Source organism: Humulus lupulus, chromosome 4 (genome assembly GCF_963169125.1).
Source record: "Humulus lupulus chromosome 4, drHumLupu1.1, whole genome shotgun sequence".
Lineage (NCBI taxonomy): Eukaryota > Viridiplantae > Streptophyta > Magnoliopsida > Rosales > Cannabaceae > Humulus > Humulus lupulus.
The window spans coordinates 198,592,428-198,614,238 of NC_084796.1; the positions used below are offsets into that span (position 1 = coordinate 198,592,428).

Sequence of the window (21,811 nt, forward strand, 5' to 3'; positions counted from 1 at the left end):
TTCTCCTGAAGTGGTGCCAACTGAAACTTTCCGTGTCCAAAGGTTCGTAAGGGGACTCAAACCGATGATCGTAAGGGACATTATGATGACCAGTGTTGAAGTGGTCAGTTATGCAGAAGTATTGGATAGAGCACTTAAAGCCGAATATTTAGAAGAACGGATATGGAAGGATAATGCTGCAAGAAGAGAGAACTATGGAAACAAGGGCTTTAGTGAGGGTAACAAAAGGAAAGCTAATGAAGGGCATAACAGTGGCGCTTATAAGAGACCCAAACCTCTGGCCACGAATAACAACAATCACAATCCTCACCACAACAACCGCAACAATTGCTTAAATGACTGGAACCGTGGGAACCATCAAGGCAACCGAGTAGAGCATCATATCTGTCCTAAATGGTCGAAAAGACACCCAGGAGAATGCCAGGGTGGTACCAATAAATGTTTCAAGTGCGATCATGCAGGAAATTTGAGGAAGAATTGCCCACAATGGAAGGCGGGACAGAATAACAACATCAATCGGGTGCCAGCAAGGGTTTTAGCCTTAACCCAGAATGAAGCAGCCAACAACAACACCATAGTTATCGGTCAGCTCCCTATATCTGGTACGATGTGTAGAGTCCTAATTGATTATGGAGCTACTCATTCTTATATTTCCATGAATGTGATTGATAGACTGAATATGCCTTATAAGTTGTTTGAACATAACTTTAGTACGATGTTGCCATTGGGAGATATGATGTTGTCAAATAAGTGGTTACCATCAACACCTCTAATGGTAGAGGGCAAGGAGTGCCCAACAGATCTTATAGAACTAAGTATACCAGATTATGACATCATACTTGGCATGGATTGCTTATCCAAACATGGGGCTACGATAGACTGTCAGAAGAGTTCTGGCCTAAAGAAGGATAGATCTTTTCCTTTAGAGGCGAAGTAACGGGTTTTCAGTCACCCATAATAACTACACTGGAAGCACGAAATATGATGCAACATGGTTGTTCGACATTCCTGGCTAGTGTGGTGGATAAGTCCAAGGAATCAGAACTAAAGCCAGAAAATGTACATATTGTTTGTGAGTTCCCGGAGGTGTTTCATGAGGAATTACCAGGATTACCCCCGGACAGAGAAATCGAGATTCTAATCAAGCTTGCACCAGAAACAACACCGATCTCTAAAGCACCCTATCGAATGACACGGACAAAGTTAAAGGAACTTAAGAACCAGGTACACGAGTTGTTGGACAAAGGGTTCATAAGACCTAGCCATTTGCTGTGGGGAGAACCAGTCCTATTTGTGAAAAAGAATGACAGGAGTATGAAGATATGCATTGAATACCGAGAACTCAATAAGGTCACCATTAAAAATAAATATCCTTTGCCTAGGATAGATGACCTTTTTGATCAACTGTAAGGGGTAGCAGTATTCTCGAAGATTGATCTACGATCTGGGTACCATCAGTTGAATGTGGAAGAGGGAGACATTCCGAAAATGACTTTCAGAACATGCTATGGGCACTATGAATTCTTAGTGATGTGCTTTGGACTTACGAACGCCCCAGCATCATTTATGGACATGATGAATAGGGTATTTAAGGATTTCTTAGACAAGTTTGTAGTAGTGTTCATAGATGATATCCTTATTTACTCGAACACCAAGGAGGAGCACGAGGAGCATTTGAGGTTGACTCTGAACAGATTGTGAGAACATCAGTTGTACGGCAAGTACTCTAAATGTGAGTTTTGGCTGGAACAGGTAAGTTTCCTAGGGCATATAGTGTCCAAGAATGGGATAGCAGTAGACCCATCGAAGATCGAGGCAATTAGAGACTGGCTCCAGCCAAAGAATGCCTCAGAAGTTCGAAGCTTCTTAGGATTAGCGGGTTACCCTAGGAATTTTTTTGATGGTTTCTCAAAGATCGCCACCCCATCGACCAACTTAACCCGTAAACATCAGGAGTTTGCCTGGATAGAAAAATGTGAAGAAAGCTTCCAAACCATGAATGATAAGTTGATTTCTGCGCCAATCCTTTGTGTTCCCACTAAGGGCGGGAAATTTATGGTGTATTGTCATGCATCAAAGAACGACTTGGGATGCGTGTTGATGCAAGATGGGAAGGTGGTAACTTATGCTTCCAGAAAACTCAAGGATTATGAGCAACAGTATCCCACTCATGACCTTGAATTGGCAGTAGTAGTGTTCGCACTAAAGATATGGAGACATCACCTGTACGGAGACAAGTGTGAGATATACACCGACCACAAAAGTCTGAAATACTTTTTCACACAAAAGGAACTGAATATGAGGCAGCGAAGGTGGTTGGAATTAGTGAAGGACTACGATCGTGAGATTCTATGCCACCCAGGCAAGGCCAATGTGGTTACAGATGCTTTGAGTAGACAGGGACATGGGAATGTCTCAGCACTACATACAATAGAGATGCCTCTTCAGAAAGAGATCTTAAATGCCGGCATCGAAATTTTGACGAGAAGTTTAGTGAACCTCACATTGCAATCCTCCCTACTAGAACAAATTCAAAAAGGACAGAACTTTGATGAAACATTAGTGAAACAAGAGGCTTTGGTACAAGAAGGTGGTAGCAGTGATTTCGCAATATCTAATGGTGGATTGCTGAGGTATAAGGATAGGATTTGTGTTCCGGACAATGCTGAGATTAAGGAAAGTATTATGTAAGAAGTGCACACAACACCTTATTCCTTACCCCAGGGTCCACGAAAATGTACCAAGACCTTAAGGCATTATATTGGTGGCATGGAATGAAGAGGGATATTGCTGAGTTTCTTGCTAGATGTTTGACATGCCAGAAAGACAAGGCAGAACACCGAAGGCCAGCAGGGTTGCTTCAACCACTCTACATTCCTGAATGGAAGTGGGAGGATGTAGCAATGGATTTTGTGGTAGGGTTATCCAGAACCACTAAGTAGCACGACGCTGTGTGGGTAATAATAGATAGACTGCCTAAGTCTGCCCATTTTCTGCCAGTCAAGACCACATACTCGGCAGATCAATATGTTGATTTGTATGTTAGTGAGATAGTGAGACTTCATGGGGTGCCAAAGTTGATAATTTCTGATCATGGGTTAGGTTTCACATCGAACTTTTGGAAAGGGCTACAGAGAGCTATGGGATCAAGAATAAAGTTTAGCACCACGTTTCATCGTTAGACCAATGGGCAGTCTAAGAGGACTATACAAACTTTAGAGGATATGTTTAGGTGCTATGCTTTGGACTTTTCAAAATCTTGGAACCGATACTTACCCCTAATGGAGTTCTCTTATAATAACAGTTGCCAATCTACTATTGGGATGGCTCCCTATGAGATGCTTTATGGGCGTAAGTGTAGATCTCCTTTGCATTGGGATGAAGTTGGGGAGAAACATATTTTAGGCCCTGAGGCAGTTAGGGAAGCTAGTGAGGCAATTGAGAAGATTCGCAAAAGGATGCTTACCGCACAGAGTAGGCAAAAGAGCTACACTGACCTTAAGAGAGGGGACATCGAGTTTTCGGTGGGCAAGTTTGTTTTCTTGAAAGTCTCGCCGATGAAAGGTGTTATGCACTTTGGAAAGAAATGGAAGTTAATCCCTAGATATATAGGTCCATTTGAGATTTTGGACAGAATCGGGCAAGTTGCTTACCATTTGGCATTGCCCCCAGCATTAGCCGAAATGCATAACATCTTTCACACCTCGATGTTGCGTAAGTATGTGTCAGACCCCTCTCATGTTTTGAGTTACGAGCCATTACAACTGAAGCAGGACCTGAGTTATGATGAATAGCCTGAGGACATTATTGAAAAGCGAATCAAGGAACTGAGATCCAAAGGGATTCCACTAGTTAAGGTTCTGTGGAAGAATAATACAGAACGAGAAGCAACATGGAAGTTGGAGGAAGACATGAAAGAAAGATACCCTGAATTATTTGGTAAGAAAGAATTTTGGGACGAAATTCCTTTTAAGGAGGGTATATTATAGTGCACCAATTTTTTTTTATTAGTTATTAAATTTTTATGTTTTATTTTAATTAATTCTTAAGTGTTGTGAATTATTTTGTTTAAATTAATTATTAGAATTGTTTTGGTTGAATTTTGTGATTTTTATTGTTAAATGTTATTTATTTATTTTTATTAAAAAATGTGATTATTTGAGTTTTGGTTGAATGCACTAAGGTGCATGGTAGGTAGTGATGCACCTTTAGTTATTGTGTGTGCAAGTGCATGGTTGAATGGTGCACATGTGTAGAATTTTCTACACACTTGTGGTTTCTTTTTATTAAATTTAATTATTTATAAAAAAAAATATAAAAGAAAAGGGAATGTTAGGCTTGGGCGTGTGGCATAGAGTGGGAAAGGAAAATCATTTATTCCATTTATTTTTTTTATCAAATAAATTAAAATCAGATGATAAATGTTATTTTGGGTAAGGGGATTGTTGACATTCCCTTTTAGTTAAGATTTTTATTTATACAATATTTTTAGGCTTAATTAGAATAAATAATAAGGGCAAACTTACCATTTTTCTTCATTGGGGTATTATGAGGGAATTAAAATAAAAAGGGGAAGAGAGAAAATAGAGAGCATTATGCTCTTGTGGCTGCCAAAAGTTAGAGAGAAGTGAGAGAGAGAGAGTGATGAGCTAGACACAGAAAGGGAGAGAAGGGGCTGCCATTTTCTAGAGAGAAGGAAGAAGAGAAAGGAGGAGGATGAAGAATGTCTAGGAAGGTCATAGGTATGGTTTCTAGTGTTTTTGATCCATTGTTTATTTTAAGTCTAAGGTTTCTCTTCCCCATCTTCTTAAGTTTTTTTTTTATGTTCTTCTTCTTCAAGGGTTTCAAACACCCTTGGGTATTCAAGGGGGATTATCATTTGGGTGTTGATCAATTTGTGTTCTTGATTTTACAATCAAGAGAGGTATTGAATCTCTAACCCTAAGGTTATGATGTTTTCTTTGGTTCATGGATTGATGGCTATTTTTTTCATATATATTGATGCATGGGAAAATTGACCTAGGCGTGGGCATGGGTTCATGGTGTTTTGGTTTGATTCTTATGGTTGTATATTCATAATATGTGTAATGAGATGATTATTGAAATGTGGTGTTAATTATATATTGTTCAAAGTTTTTCTATGGTTTAATGATAGGTATGTTTTGGCTTAAAAAAATTTATGTGAAAACATGCAAGGGTTTTAAGTTTTGATCTATAGGAAAATGATGATGAACTTTTTTAAATAACGAGAAAGGATTTGATTATTTTGGGCTATGCGGTTTTCGGCCTAAGGGTGAGTTTCAAAGCATGATGGTTATTTTTTTATGTTATATGCCAATTTAAATTTTAGAAAGATGATAGGGTATTGTAAGACCTTATATGAATATATGGTGGTTTTGTTTCTTGGGAATACTTGCATGATAATAATATATCAAGACTATATTTAAGACAAGATCAAAGTTGATTATTTGTTCATGACTTGTGAATATATTTCGAGGTGGTTGAAGATTTATTGTATGCTAATGGTAACGTCTAAAATAATAAAAAAGGGTGTAGAAACATGCTAGGGTTTGTGTTGGAATATTGTTAAATAAAGATGTATGAAATTTTGTGAAATATAATGAAAAGAATGAATTTCATGATTATGGTACTTGCTGACTTTTGTGTATGAAAGGTGTCAAAATGATGACAAAAATGTTCTTTAATGCTTAAGTAAATTTTACAAGTTGTTTTGATAATTTAAGAAGTTAATGGGGAATTTTATAGTGCCTTGAGATGATATTTTGTGCAAATAATTACCTACATATTTTTTTGATATTTTGATGAAAATATGAATTTTAAAAAAATTAAAATGGTGATTTTAATGGTATAATTGGTTGCTGGAATTTTTGTAGAAAAATGTGAAGTTAAATTTTGATAAATGGAATTTGATGTGTGTGTTGAAATAAGTTAATGCCTTAAACTATGGAAGTATTAAAAGTGGTATTTTATATATATATAACATGAGTGTTTCTTCTAATGGTTATGATTTTCCTTTATTTTAGTTAAGAAAAAATCGTAAATTTAGTTTATTTGTGAATATTTAAGTAAATCAAATAATGGCTGAAAGTTTAATAAAATAATTTTAAATAATTATTGAATTGTCGCTAATGAGTTTATTCTATTTTAAAAATTAAGTCTTAAAAATAATACAAGTAAAAAAATATTTTTCACACCTAAAATTATATTTTTCTCACATTAAATTTATAAAGTTGATAATTTTATTTTAATGTTATTTTCTAAGCAAACATGTTAAACTATAAGTATTTCACATAGTTTTTTTTTTTAGTCTTTGTTATTTTATGGGATTTAAAAGTAAATAATGGTATTATTATATTTTAAATTGGTTAAATAAATTATTTTATGAAATAAAATAATGTCTTGAAAGAATTAATCAACCTAGTAATTTTAAGAGGACAAACAATGGTAATCAAGCATGTTACAATTTCATTATTTTCAAAAACGATAGAAATAAGCGCCTAGGAATTATTTTTAACGCTGCTTTTGAAACAACAATCCCACGTATACATGTCGCATGCAATTTCACTTTTACATTAAAAAATATTTATATTATGCCACCATATAGTTTTTATAGCAAGACCATGCATGTAATATAGGTAGAATGTGCATTATTCTTTTGTGACCTTATGTGTAAATATGCCTTGTTTGGATGTTGTGAATAACTTTCACCATGTGTGCATGGCCCATGCACACATGGGTTATATGAGTGGGCAAAATTGAGTTTATGTGATGCTAAGGAAGGTTATTTTGATTATGGTATAGGCTAGTTGTGAAGTTGTCATTTTACCTTGCTTGGACCCGAGGTAAGAAAGTTAAATAGAATTTTGTTTATTTATGCTATGAATGGTAAGATCGTTTGTATTAATGAGAATGTAATGATTTATGCGTTATGAATTATGAAATGCTTTATTATGATGACGTGATTGGATTGTATGTCATTTTGAATGCTGTATGATATGAATAGATGTTAGTGTGATGAACGAGACACATCAAAAAGGGGTTGCTAAGGATATGAAGACATAACCCAAGTTACTAAGGATATGAAGATGTAGCTCAAAGGGCGAACGTGCTGAGGTTATTCAAGGACCAGCGATCTTGTTTATGTCAAAGGGTGACATGGACAAGTTAGCAGGCCATATTTATGTGATGATGTTATGATGATGATAATTTTTCATATGATGCCAATGTTGTTATGATTATATTTATGTTTATGATGTTGATACTATTACGATAATGATGCTATGATGTGTGACGATGTATGATGCGATTATGATGTGCTTGATTTTCTTGTGTGCTATTTGTACTTCTTTACTAGGCTTTTAGCTCACCCCCTTACATTCCCTTCCTGATAGTAAATATGTTTCTCTATGACACGCGTGGTGATGTGGGGAGTTCTATCGTCATGGTGTGTGTGGCGTGGGGGCATCCTATGGACAAGAAACGATCAGTTTAAACGGCATTTTCTTTTAATAATCTTATGTTAAATTGAACTGTCTAAACTTATCAGTGGGACTTGAACTTTTGTTGTTTTTAAGAAGTTTGCATGAAAATTTCTATTTTCTTTTATACTATTGGACCCAACTTGCATGTTTAGAATTTTATAATAAGTGTCATTTCTCTTTTAAACCCATGAGTATTCGAATGTATTATAAAGTACTAGATTAGTGCATTTTTGAGTTAGCCAAATACGTGATCTACATTTTTAAATGTACAAAAAAGTTCATGTATGCTAAGTTCTTTATTCTACCATTCACATATTTTTTTTTTCAATATTCAAAGGTAGTTTCACTAAATGAGTTTATCATTTTTCTCAATTATATTTATAAAAATATTTTCATGTTTTGATGTAATTTCCTATTGAAAAAATTGGGACTTCAAAATTAAGTTTCTAATTGCATCAATCATAAAATATTTTCAACATTTTTTAGTTATATTCATAAATTTAAAATTATTAACAAATATTCAACATTCACATTAGAAAATTTTTGCTAAAATACCACAAAAGTTTAGTGATTATATTTCATTTTCAATATTGTCAAAATCACATGAATATATATATACACACAAATAAATATTATATTCCTTTTAGTTTATCTAAATGAGTTATAATGATGAATATCAATTTTTATATAATCTTTGGGATACATGCATGATCTTATCAAGGGACTATAATAAAAAAAAATTATTCCCAATACGTCATAAACATTGGACTTTATAATTTCTAATGTAAATATTTTAAATAACTATAAAATAAATACTCTGGTGAAATCAATATTAAATATATGTGAGATAGTAAGAACACGTACATATAAATATAATTATATTTAGGATAGTATGTCATTAAACCATGTCATACTATCACAAAGGTAAAATTACAACTCACATATATAAATTTTATTATCAAAATATATAGCATGATAATGTTATAAACATACACTCACAACAAATAGTTTTCATCTCAATGAACTATGCTGATTGGTGATTATCAATTTTGATGTAGAGATAGGATGATGATTGAAGACTGAATCCATATTCGGTACTGGATGTGGCGCGTAGTTCGTCACTGGCCATCCCCCATATGGACCAACTTTTTGGGGTGCTAGGGCCATTTGTTGTAGCTGCGACTGCGGTTGCGGCGGAGGCTGAGGCTAAGTCTGCGCCTGTTGACGTTGTTGCTGCAAGAGTTCCTTGACTTGTTGTTGCCGTCTAGCGATTTCTGCGGTGTTGTCAGCTGGCGGTGTCGGCGTGTTGCGGCTAGTAGTAGCACGCACTCCTCTTCTGCGAACTGGAGGGCATCATTGGTCGTTGGAACAACGTTGGAGGCATTTCCGCTGGTGCGTGCAGATCTTCGGAGCGACATCTTCACCAAAAGTTCTAACAGTCGAGAACTTGTTAGAACTTACCCTAATAGGCTCTAAGGCAAAAACTTATTCTAAAACAAACATATCTCGGACCTATTTATTATGACTTCTTATGAAAAAAATTATATAGGTCTTTATTTATTATTAGAGTGGGTTTCTATACTTAGAAAAATAAGTCATCTTTATTTTCTAAGTGTGTTTCTAATCATCCTATATGACTTAATTCTCAGGCTCGAAACTTATCTTTGTTCCAAAGTTAACTATATTGAGGGAGGGCTGGGACCAGTAAAATCGTTCCCACTACTAAGGCCCCCTAACTCTCAATAAAGAAACTTGGTTCATTGATTTGTATCCACCTTCACTGAACTTAGTCATTATTCATTTTATTTATTACTTATTATGATTGCGAAAAAAAAAATCAAACTCATACATGATGATAAAATAACATGAAATTAATTTGGAAAAATAATTTTCACTTATTACAATCATAAATAAAGAATGAAATAAAACAAATAATGAAAAACTAGCTATTCTTAAAAATCGGGATCTTCTACATCTGATCCTTCATCTAGCATATCATTATCTATCTCCTTATAATCATCATTGTCTTGAGCCTCAAAATTTCCTCGGGGAAGATTCAAGAAGATCCTATGTTGTTGCTCATTAGTGAATTGAAACTCTAAATCATAGGTGAACTTAAGTATGAGAGAATAATATCTTAGGGCTGCTTGTAAGTCATCATCATTATTTATATTCTCCCATATTTCTTCTAAAGTTAAAATTGCTGAAGGGAAATCTTTTAAAAGCCTAATTACTAGGACATATTGTTCTGCAGCTCTCATCATGATTTGCTTAGACTCTTGAAGGTGACCTATCTCTTTGTGGAACAAGATCAATCTTTGAGTGATCCTTTCTAGTGCTCCTACGGTGTTCCTTGTCTCCCTTATTCTTTTTAAAGCCTTAATGGCTCGGATATCCTCATTGCTTAAAGCTCCGTTCATTCTTAACTGAAAACATAAACACTAAAGGTGTTAGCTATACACATAAGTAACATAACTAGTAACTTAAACACTTACTTGGCGGTCCGATTCGGAGCTTTGAGCGTGTGTATCGAGGAGAACTTCATGCAAAAGAACCGTTTCTCTGATACCAACTGTAATGACCCGCTACTCTAGACTTTTTGGACCATTAACGAAACTATACATAAAACTTACATTTTTGTGAAAATACCATAATTTATCAGAAACTTGTAGAAACAAAGTTTACTTTCATAAAATAAGTAGGATATGGGTACCCATTGTCTTTAAAACAAAAATAACTTAAAAACTAAAAAGAGTTACATAGAAAATACGGAAAATACATTTAAAACCATAAAAACATAAACAAGACTACATCCTCGAATCGAATAACGCTCGGCCCCTTGACTCCATTCACCATCGATACACATCCTCTAAGCGTCACGAATCTTTCCACCTCTAAAGCTTATTTCCTGCACATAAACAGAAAGGAATGAGCCTAATGCCCAGCAAGGAAAAATCTAACACATAGTCATAAACATAAACATAATTTCATAATAACGTAAAGACATATCATAACACATAATTCACTTATTATAATGGCCATTATTACTTGGGGTCCCATAGACTAAACAAGCTTATGCCCATGAGATTAGTGGGGTCCTACCAGCTAAATAGGCATATGCCCACAATCTTTTTGGGGTCTTGTTAGTCAAATAGGGCATAAGCCCAAGCCTACAACAAACACATGCATAACAAATTCATAACACATTCATAACATAACACATATGATAACATAAACATAAACATATAGATTCTAGCCTATTTTCCTTACCAAAGTTACCGGGATAAAATGGACTGAGTTGGGACTTTTTGGAACACTCCTAAAACCATAATGAAAGAGTGAGTCTAAAGAAAGGAGATGAAATGAAAGAGATGGAAAAACTAAACCATAAAAACATACTTACCAACTTCTATGCTTAAGAACTTGGATTCCCTAACCAAAATAAGAATGAGGTTAGGGGACTGAGTAGAAGGTTTTGAGAAAGGAAATAACATGAAATAAATGAAACAAAGTTTCGGGTTTACCTCAAAGATTTGCAAGATCAATCTAACCTCCACCGAAATACTATAGAACTCACTTCCCAAAGTGTTTGATAAGCTTATGATGTTTAAGCTTATAGTTTTTCCCCAAACCAGGTGTTTACACTCTCACACTCACTTAACACTAGCAGCTTCTGAACTTAGAGCAAATGGTGAATAATGGCTGGGTACTAGGTCCTATTTATAGAGTTTGGAGATGAAAAGATCTTGATTTTACTTGAATAAAAATAATGGCTTTTTAGGTGAAAATCATTTGAATAATCGTTCAGCAGAGGCTGAAGACTCGTTCAAAAGATGCTGGACTTATGAAGAAGTTTGAATGGCTGAAAGGAAAAGAATTCAAAAACAATTGAACATATGCTGAAGGAGGCGATATATCGCCCCCTGTAGGCGATATATCGCCTGGGCCAGTATGCCCGAGGCGACCGTGCATCGTTTCGTGTTTTCCGTATCTACGTGCTGCGACATATCGCCCCCTATAGCTGCGATATATCGGCACTCGCTGAATATTTAAACATGAAATTACACATTTTTAGCTAAGTTTGAATGGAGTAAACAGCCTTGACTAAGCCCTCAACGTACTCAAAGCTGCTGACTGACCCTATAACATTCAAACTTTACTCCTTATTAGATTTAATCCTCAAAAATACTTAATCCTTAATCACCATTCATAACATGTGCTTAAAATCCTATTGGTTGATGTCTAAACCTTGTAATATAATAAATATAATCCTTAATATCAGTCACTTTAATCAAACCTTAGGTTATACTTAATATTCTTAAACTATAGATTAAACTTAGAAAATCTATAAGTACTACTATGAGTGTCCAAATAATTCCCGGTCTGAACCAAAAATCCACAGTTACAAAGATAATGCTATAAATACTATCATACTATTATCTATCTTAGCTAAGTAAAGTTCTTGGACTCTACAACTAAGAAGATTTTTCATCACTATGCATATTCATTTATATATTATAAAATTTATAACAATTTAAGAGATTTAAAATTATGTATATTGCTCATTTTATTTTATTAGGCACAAATTAATAAAAAAATTCTTTACATAAAAAATTATTTGTAAGGTTTGTCCTTATACTCTGTGTCGATTGGCAAGTTGTTTTTTTTTCTTCAATAATTAGTATTTTGGCCCCTCGAACTTTTGACAGTATTAGATTGTGTCCCCTAAAATATACTGGTTATTAAAATTTTCCCCTCAACTATATCATTTACAAAAACATAATCCTTCTATTAGCTTCCATTCTAGTCTTATGTTACGTTCTTTTGTTGAGACTATGATATAGCATAAAATAAATAGCATTTTTGTCCCCCTAATTTTGGCTACTACCAATTTGTGCCATATTTTATTAAAAAATCATTTTCAAAATATGTTTTTCTATTAGTTCTTAAAAATATATATTAAAATCTTAAAAAGTTAAAGAAAATTATTAAAATTCAATAATTTTTTTTAAATTAATTAAAATTCATATTGCAAAAACTTAAAGTCAAAAATTGAAATTCACTTAAACAAACCCAAATTTAAACTTGTTCATATTCATAAATTTATATTTACAAACTCAGATTCATCAATTCATTAATTCATCTAATTAAATATTTGATAAATATAATCCATTAATTCATCAATTAATATAATCAAGTTCACTGAAAAAATAAAGATGCAAATTTCTCATCTAAAATCAACAATATAATCCCTTAATTGATCAATTCCCAAACCATTAGGGTTTAATTTTCATATTTAGATTTTATTTTAAATTAGTTTATAATATTATATATATATTTAATTTTTAAATTTTTAATGATTTAAAATATTTTTTAAAATTTGAATTATTTAAAATTAAATTTTTAATATGTATTTTAATATTTAAATGAATTTTTAAATAAAAAATAATTATTTGTTAATTAACATTAAAATTTATTATTTTTAATTTTCTTATTCCTTCATGATTTATTTTTTATTTTTTAAGGTTTGTGTTAATCTTGTAAGAATTAATAAAAAAATATTTTAAAATATCTTTTAGAGAGGGCACGATTTGGTAGTGGTCAAAGTGTGAGGGGTGAAAATGCTAATCTTTTTTAAGCCATATCATCTTTTAAATGGAAAAATAGAACGAAAGCTAACAAGAGGCCTATATTTCTATAAATGTAATTGTTGACAGGAAAATTTGACCAACCAATATATTTTACGGGGCACAATTTGATAGTGTCAAAGCTAATGGGGAAAAAAAGTTAATTATTTATTAATGAAAAAAATACAATTAAACATTGTTTGGTCCCTATTATTTGTGTGTATAAAATTGATCCCAACTTTATTAATTTTATATATTAAAAAAGTTAAAGTTAAAAATAGAATTAAAATTAATAAAAGAATACAAAATAAAAGAAAGAAACTAAATAATAACTAAAAAACTTATAAAAGTGTAATATTATTATAAGATAAAGGAGCTTGCCAAAACCAACTCATAACAAGTTGTTGGATCAAATGTAAAGCGTCATATTCTATTACTTTGTAAAAATGTCTCTTCTCTCATAAATAATTAGAAAATACCACTTAACATATGAAATTCAGCAGGGCATTGATAAAATATGCAAGTTGGGCCCAATAGTTTAAAATAAAAATAAAGTGTTCTTATGCAATGTTTAAAGAAAATAAAATTTTAAGTTCCATTGATAAGTTTAAAACTAAAGTCCATAACATGATTCTTTAAAACTCGACACTTATGTTGATCGTTTAATCATCCATAGGATAACCCCATGCCATACATACTCAAACGTTGGAACTCTCCACATCACAGCGAGTGCCAGAGAGAAACCCTATTTATTACCTGAAATGGGGAAAGTAAGGGGGTGAGCTAAAAGCACACTAAGGAAGTACAAACAAATACAAAAATATTCAAGGAAACACAAGAAGGACATATTTGTATCGTAAAACTCATAGATATCATACCATTGTAATATCATATTCATTTCATAATCATAACGTATCACCTTAATAATCATAATCATATTCATACTCTTTGTGATCATGGCACTGCTATTGTCCATGTCACATCTTGAGCTAATCAGCAAGATCATAAACTGGAAAGACCTCCTCTACGAGGTAAACAGAATCTCAGGTCCTCGAATAACCTTGGCGCGTCCGCCCTATGAGTTATGTCATATCCTTACTAACTTATTTGTTGTGTCGCGTTCAGCATGCCAGCAACCTTTTGCTTTACATACATCATACAGATACATGTAATCCATTTCACATCAAAACAAAGGAAACACCACTACACCAAATACCCATTTCCATAACACATGAATATAATACTAATAAAAAAGTGTTATGCTAGAGTACTATAATGAGCCACTTTGTGAAAAAAAGGGCGGTAATAAAAAAAGGGCGCCACTTAGATTTTTTTTCATTTCTGACCTCAAAATTTGTGAGATCCGAGAGAGACCCAATTCTCATACCTTTATTCCCCTTCTCCTTCTCGTCTCTCTCTTCCCTCCGCCCTAGCCGCACTCCCGTAACCACCATCATCCTCAGCTCCGACCACTTAACCACCATCCTCACACCCGTTTTTCTCCGAGTCAAGCTCCAAATCTGAGGCACCCGTGAACCCAACCCCCAAACCTAGTGACCCCAGGTGCGAGCCCACCTCTGCGTGCCTTCGACCCAGTGGTCTCATTGTTCTTGGAGATCGCCATTGGACAAACTGCCGAGACTGCCAGGCAGTTCTTGCAGGTTTCTCTGTCTCTCTTTCTCAATTTTTACTTGCCTCCATTGGTCTTCTGGTTTATTTAATTTTGGTTGTGTTGAAATCGGAAGATTTTGATTGAGAATTGGGCTTTTGGAGATAGTTTATGGAATTGTTTTGGGAGAACAGGCCACAAGTTGGAAGCTTGAGGAGGCTATTAAGCTTTTTTATATAGGCAGTGAAGGAGGCACTGTAGTGGGAGGATCGTCTTCTCAATTTCCGCCTACAGAAAATATTGAAGCTTTGGCCGAACAGACTGCTCGGTATGTTAGATGCATCGATTTCTTTATGTATTTATTTTTCTTTGTTTTATGTGTCTCGTTCTGCATTATTGTTTATGCTGGTTTAGAATGATTCGACTCAGAGAAGCCGAAAGGAAAACAGTATTTTTGGCAGAGTCCTGACCTGAGCTTCTGTTCTCTTCTCTTCTTAATATAATTTTTTCGGTAGATTGAGAGAACGAGAATGAGATTGAGAGATAAACAAGGTTATGGAGCCAGAATCTAGGATTTCCACTGCTCACCGCTCGACTTCTACTACTATAGGCCAGGTTTGTACCAATATTTTCACATCTTTATATATATATATGTATGTATAAAGGTGAGAATTTTGGGGAGTGAATCTTTGTTAGATCTTGTGATGGGTTGGTGATGATGATTCTTAGTGTTGTTTACTGATAACCCTTTTTGTTGCAGCAATTTTCATGGCCGAGGATGTCGAGGAATTTGTTACTAGCTTATCAGAGCTTTGGTGTAGTTTACGGGGACTTGGGTACTTCACCTCTTTATGTTTACTCAAGCACATTTTCTGGGAAGTTACAGAAACATATTAGCCAAGATGCAATCTTTGGAGCTCTTTCATTGATCTTTTGGACTCTTACTCTTATCCCTTTGCTTAAGTATGTCTTTGTCTTACTCAGTGCTGATGATAATGGTGAAGGTGAGTGTTTTGTTTCCTCCCTTTTCATTCAATTCAATCCAATTCAATTCAATTTCAATTTCAGTTTTTGTTTCAATTTGATTCATTTCATTTTAATTCATTTCAGGTGGGACCTTTGCTCTTTACTCACTGCTTTGTCGCCATGCTAAGTTTAGTTTGCTTCCCAACCAGCACGCAGCTGATGAAGAGCTCACTGCCTATAAATATGGTCCATCTTCTCAGCATGCTAGTTCCTCTCCCTTGAAGAGATTTTTGGAGAAGCATAAAAGGTTAAGGACTGCCCTTTTAGTTGTTGTGTTGTTTGGAGCTTGCATGGTCATTGGTGATGGTTTCCTTACTCCTGCTATCTCAGGTCAATTTTATAATTGCTTATTTTGCTTCATATGTAACTACTGGTACTATTATTTCCTTGTCTCTATTTAACATCTTTGTAAAAAAAAAAAAATTGTAGTTCTATCTTCAGTTTCGGGGCTTGAAGTTACATAAAAGAAATTAACTAGTGGTAAGTTGTCATGTTTTGCTATATATATACATATATTTTATTTTCACTTTGATTCTTTATGAGTGACTTAACAAACTATGTGCTGCTCATTGTTTTTAGGTGAACTTCTCTTGATTGCTTGTTGCATCTTGGTCGGTTTGTTTGCTCTGCAGCATTGTGGCACACATAGAGTTGCCTTTTTATTTGCACCTATCGTATTGATCTGGTTATTTTCCATTTTTTCTATTGGTCTCTACAACACAATACATTGGAACCCAAAAGTTGTTTATGCTTTTTCACCCCATTATATTGTCAAGTTCTTTAAGGAGATTGGTAAAGATGGTTGGATTTCTCTTGGTGGGATTCTTCTTTCTATAACTGGTATGTGCTATATCCTACTTAATGGAAATAAACATCATTTTCATTGGCTTTGTTATGTTAAATTCCATTATGCCACTACTCATCTTTATAATTCTGGTCAACCATTAAGTTCTATGTAGTTTACTAAGGACAAAATGTCGTTATAATACCCTAAAAGAAAAAATGTCATTATAGTTCTAGAGTATATGTTTCTGTTAGTTAAATTAACGATAGGCATTTTCTAATTCCTTCCAGGAACCGAAGCTATGTTTGCAGACCTTGCTCATTTTACTGCTTTGTCAATAAGGGTGAGTTTTATATTATTATAATTTTTTTTGACTAAATATATTGAATTTCTTTTCTACACATAATAGGAAACATGTACATATTGGCTGGTTTGGAAAATTTAGTTTGGTGCAAGGCAAAGTAAAAGGAAAAACCACATGAATTAGAACCTGGTAGGAAAAAGCCAAGTAAAAGGAAGACCAAATGAGATCCAAGAGGGTTAGAATGATTGGTTGGGCTCTTGGTTTGCTCTCATAAGATCGGGGTTTGATTCCTCATGAGATCTTCCTAGAAATTTGTTAGAGTTTCCTGCCTCCCCCAAAGATTGTAGGTTCAATGGGAGAACATGTTAAAAAAAAATTGAAATAAAAAACCAAAAAAGAGGACCAACTGAGTTAGCAAGTCATGTATAGAAGTAACTCCATTAGATGCTGCTGGAAAAGTAGAGCATAGTGTTGAAGATATTTCTTCAAAATCAAGCGTTTATACTTCTGTATTTTATTTACCCCAAATCACTGTGCTTTTGCAGGCCTTGTTCACCATGATGTAGTAAATTCTTTTTGGCTATCAACAAATGATAGTTATGGTTCCCTTTTTTGTCTGTGCAGCTTGCGTTTGCTTTTGTTGTATACCCATGTTTGGTTGTACAATACATGGGTCAAGCTGCATACTTGTCCAAAAACCCCGATAAGATTCATTACAGCTTTTTATAATTCAATCCCTGGTTAGTACTCCCTGGCATTATTAATATTGCTTCCAGAATTGCATTTTAATATATGAGTTGCTCTAATTGTGCTTTCTGTTCTTGCTTAAATTGCAGAATCTGTATTTTGGCCGGTGTTTGTTGTTGCCACGCTAGCAGCTATTGTTGGCAGCCAGGCTGTTATAACTGCTACATTCTCCATCATCAAGCAATGTCATGCCCTTGGTTGCTTTCAAAGATTCAAAGTTGTCCACACCTCAAAACACATTTATGGGCAGATCTCCATTCCAGAAATAAACTGGTGTAGAGTCCCAAAATTTACTTAGCTAGTTAGATAGTAATAGTAGTAGTAGTAATAGCTAGTATTAGTTATATTATGTTCATTACTGTGGATTTTGGTTCAAGCCGGGACTTAGTTGGAAACTCCTAGCAATAGTTATGGATTTTATAAGTTTAACCTATAGTTTAAGAATATTAATTATAACATAAGGTTTGATTAATATTGCTGGTTATTAATATGATGATTATTATAACCTAAGGTTTAGATAGAGCCTATAAGAATATGACACTTGTCATATGCATGATTATTAAGGAGTCATTATTTTAATAAGGGAAATATAAGACTTAGTTTTCATTAAAATCTGTTGGGAGCATGATATTTATTTAGATATTCAGATATTTTAGACTCACAATATTATTTATTTGTGATTTAGATATTTTATTTATTTGTGATTTAGATAATTAAATAGATCTTTTTTTTTCGTAACTTTAGGGTACTGTAACTTCCGACCTATTTTTTACCCAGTTAAGTTATGAATTTCGAAAACTAGTATTTCTAAAAAGTTGTAGATAATTTAATTAGCTTTCTAACGGTATAAAGATATTTGAAATCGGCGTCCTACAGATCCAGATATGTTTATTTTACTGTAGGTTAGTTTAGAGTTACGGGATTTAGAAAGTTAGAAGATTTTTATTCCTTAGGATTCTATTTTAAATTTAAATTTAAATTTGGATTATAATTAGAAGATTTTTATTCCTCGAACTCTATAAATAGGACCTAGCACCAAGCATTTTTTCATTCATTCATCAAGCTAAGTTCAGAGGCTGCAAGTTGCTAGGTTATTGCGAGAGTGTAAACACTTGGGTTAGGGATTATAAGCTTAATCATTTTTAAGCTTACCAAACACTTGGGAAGTAAGGTTTATAACATATTTCGGTTCAAGGTTTAGATTGGTCATAAAGCATTCAAGGTATTCCAAAACTCTAGTTCATTTGGTATTATTTTCTTCAAGTTCTTATAGTTTTCTACTCAGCCCCTAACTTTATTCTTTATTCTTGGATAGGAAATCTAAGTTCTTGAACATAAGCTTTTTGGTAAGTATATTCTTAATGGTATAGTTCTTCCATTCTTTTAATCTCATTCTCTTTAGTATACTCACCCTTCCATTTATGGTTTTTAGGAGTGTTCCAAAGTCCCAAAACTGTTCTCATATCCCGGTATTTTTGGTAAGGAAAATAGGCTATATCTTGTATGTTTGTATGATATGTTATGTTTTTATGTTATGTTATGTTTAATATGTTATGATAAGTTTATGTTTTTATATGTTATGTTATGATTTACCCTACCTCAAATATTAGACAGGGGACGTAGATGGGTTATCATACACTACATGTGATCTAACCTACCTCAAATATTAGACAGGGGACGTAGATGGTTTATCACATGTCATAATGGCCATTATTAGTATAGTCTTATATAGTATATGTTATGATATGTTTTTAGCATATGTTATGATATGATTTTTATGTGTATGTTTAGGTGGTTAGTATTTTTCCTTGCTGGGCATTAGGCTCATTCCTTTATGTTTATATGTGCAGGAAATAGTTGTGGCGGCGAAAAGATTCTTGGCAGTTTGAGGATGTGTATTGAGGTAGGATGGAATCGGTGGATTGCGCGTTCGATTCGAGGATGAAGTTTTTAAGTCTTTTACTTATGATTTCTATGTATTATTTTTCCGCACTTAATTTTGTAACCAATTTATTTAAGTTATGTTTTGTTTTTTTTTCAAAACAATGGGATCCCATATCCTAAATGAATTTTTATGTATTTAACCTTTACTTTACAGTTTTTAAATAAAGTTATGGTTATTTCATATGTACGTTTTCTTAAGATTAGTATAGTAGTTATTAATGGTCCAAGGTCTAGAATAGTTGGGTCGTTACAACTGGATACTCATGATCCTTACTCTTGCCATAACCATCGGATTTCAGGATACAAATTTAATTAGAAATGCTTATCATATGATGCTTGTTGAATCTATACTGTTTTCTTATAATTATTATTGTTTCCAAGTTTGCCAAGTAAAAAAAAAGGTTTGCTTTATAAAAATATAAAAAGCAACAATGTTTTTTTCCTTTCTTATCCATCTGTGTAAAACTGTTATTGGAAAGGTTGTAATATTGGGTAGTGAGATCATTGAATGGGTAATTTTACCTAAAAGTTTCATCACATCTCTTGATTGTGAGCAACATAACTAGAATTTTGCTTTACTAATTGGGTCATAGTTTGATTTAGACAGGATAATTTCTAAAGGATTCTTCTGTTGTATGAATAGATATATGAACTTCTAGCACACGGCAGAAACTTCATGTTATGATAAATGGCAGTGTAAGTAACATCTCATTCAATGGAAGTCTTAAAGGCAGTGCTAATATAACAATAAAACTTTTTCTATAAGCCCTGCTAATTTAAAATTGTATTTGTCCTCTGTTTTTGCTAGTCTACTTAGTTTTGTTTCCTCAACTGAAATATATGAGTACTGCCCTATTTTTGTTTCTCAGGCAAGTAAAAAAGCCTTGGATCCAGTTGCTCCAGTTTATAAGTACTGCCTTGTATCAGTATCTAACATATTAACTTCAACATGCCAAAATGAGGTTAGTTGTCTCCATTTTCAGCGTTCAAGTCTAGCGCTAATCCATATTGCATTTTTTTTTCTACTTTTGGGTATAAACTTATATATGGCTCTTTCTTGCATGAAGTTTGGGGTGAATTTTAGTTAGTCATTTTAAGGTCAACACCATACGTTTGCTGTTTTAGCGTGTTCGAGTTAATGCATTTTCTTTCCTGATCATTAATTTTTTTATTTGAACAACTGACCCATTGTTTCTCATTTAATATATTTTAATTAATACACCGTCTAGGTTGCTAATTTGAAAGATTCTGTAAGCTTTATTCTAAGAATAAACGAATTGTACTGAAAAGAACCAAATCTTGCACAAAGTCTAGGTTAATTTGAGAAAACCTAGCAAAATCTCGCAGAGTAGAAATTCTAAACTTTAAACAGTAACCAAATTCTTCTATATATCCCTTCCAAGTATTCTCTTATACTATTTATAGACTAACAATAACACTTACTAGCCAACCAATAGAACTTGAGTAAATTTACAAGTCAACACACTAATCCTATATAGCTCTATTCAATATATGATGCCTAACAAAATATTTGCAGATCATATAGTTTTAGATGGCTTCTTTGATGTGATTACTGATTATTGGCATTTTAAGTTAATTTATATTGTAAATATATGCAGGTTTCTGCCAGTTTTGTCATGGTGCATTTGATTGAGAAATTAGCTACTGGTGTACTGGAAGTTTATCTGTATCAATACTTCAGAAGATGAGCACCATGCTAAAAAGGTGTGCTTCTTCCCTTTTAAGATTGGTATAGTTAGTTTAGATAAATAGTTCAGGCATGTTGTCATAAATTAATTGGGAAGTATTGTGCTCTTTGAGGGCTCATTTTAACTAAAATCTTAACTGGAACTTGTTCACTTTCTTTCAGTTTTTCATAAATTTTAGGTAGCATAATATCTCTGTTTTTTTTAATTCCATTTGCAGCTTAAAAGTCATCCTGCTTTCTCTGAATTGTTAGCCCAATATTCATAGAGCGGTTATAGGTATTAAATTCATTTTTGTTGTAAATCAAAGCATTTTGATTCATGATACCATTATTGAACTTCTGAAAAAGCTTTGGAACTTATTTGTTTAATGGTCATTAACTACATGAGGTGTTCCTCTTATTTAGTATTTTAATTTATATTAGACTGAGCATAAACTTCTTAGTTGCATGAGTGATCTTTTTGAAAGTTTTTTTAAGTTATGATAGGTTTCTTACATTTTGTGGTGTATCTCTCTATTTAGAGATAGAGTTCATCTCTTAAATTACCAAAATACATGTTT

At 33.4% G+C, this 21,811-nt stretch overlaps 1 pseudogene; it reads left to right on the plus strand.

Annotated features, from left to right (window-relative positions):
* The first annotated feature begins 15,305 nt into the window (after positions 1-15,305).
* On the plus strand, positions 15,306-21,252 carry LOC133832788 (potassium transporter 4-like; annotated as a pseudogene).
* The last annotated feature ends 559 nt before the right edge of the window (positions 21,253-21,811 follow it).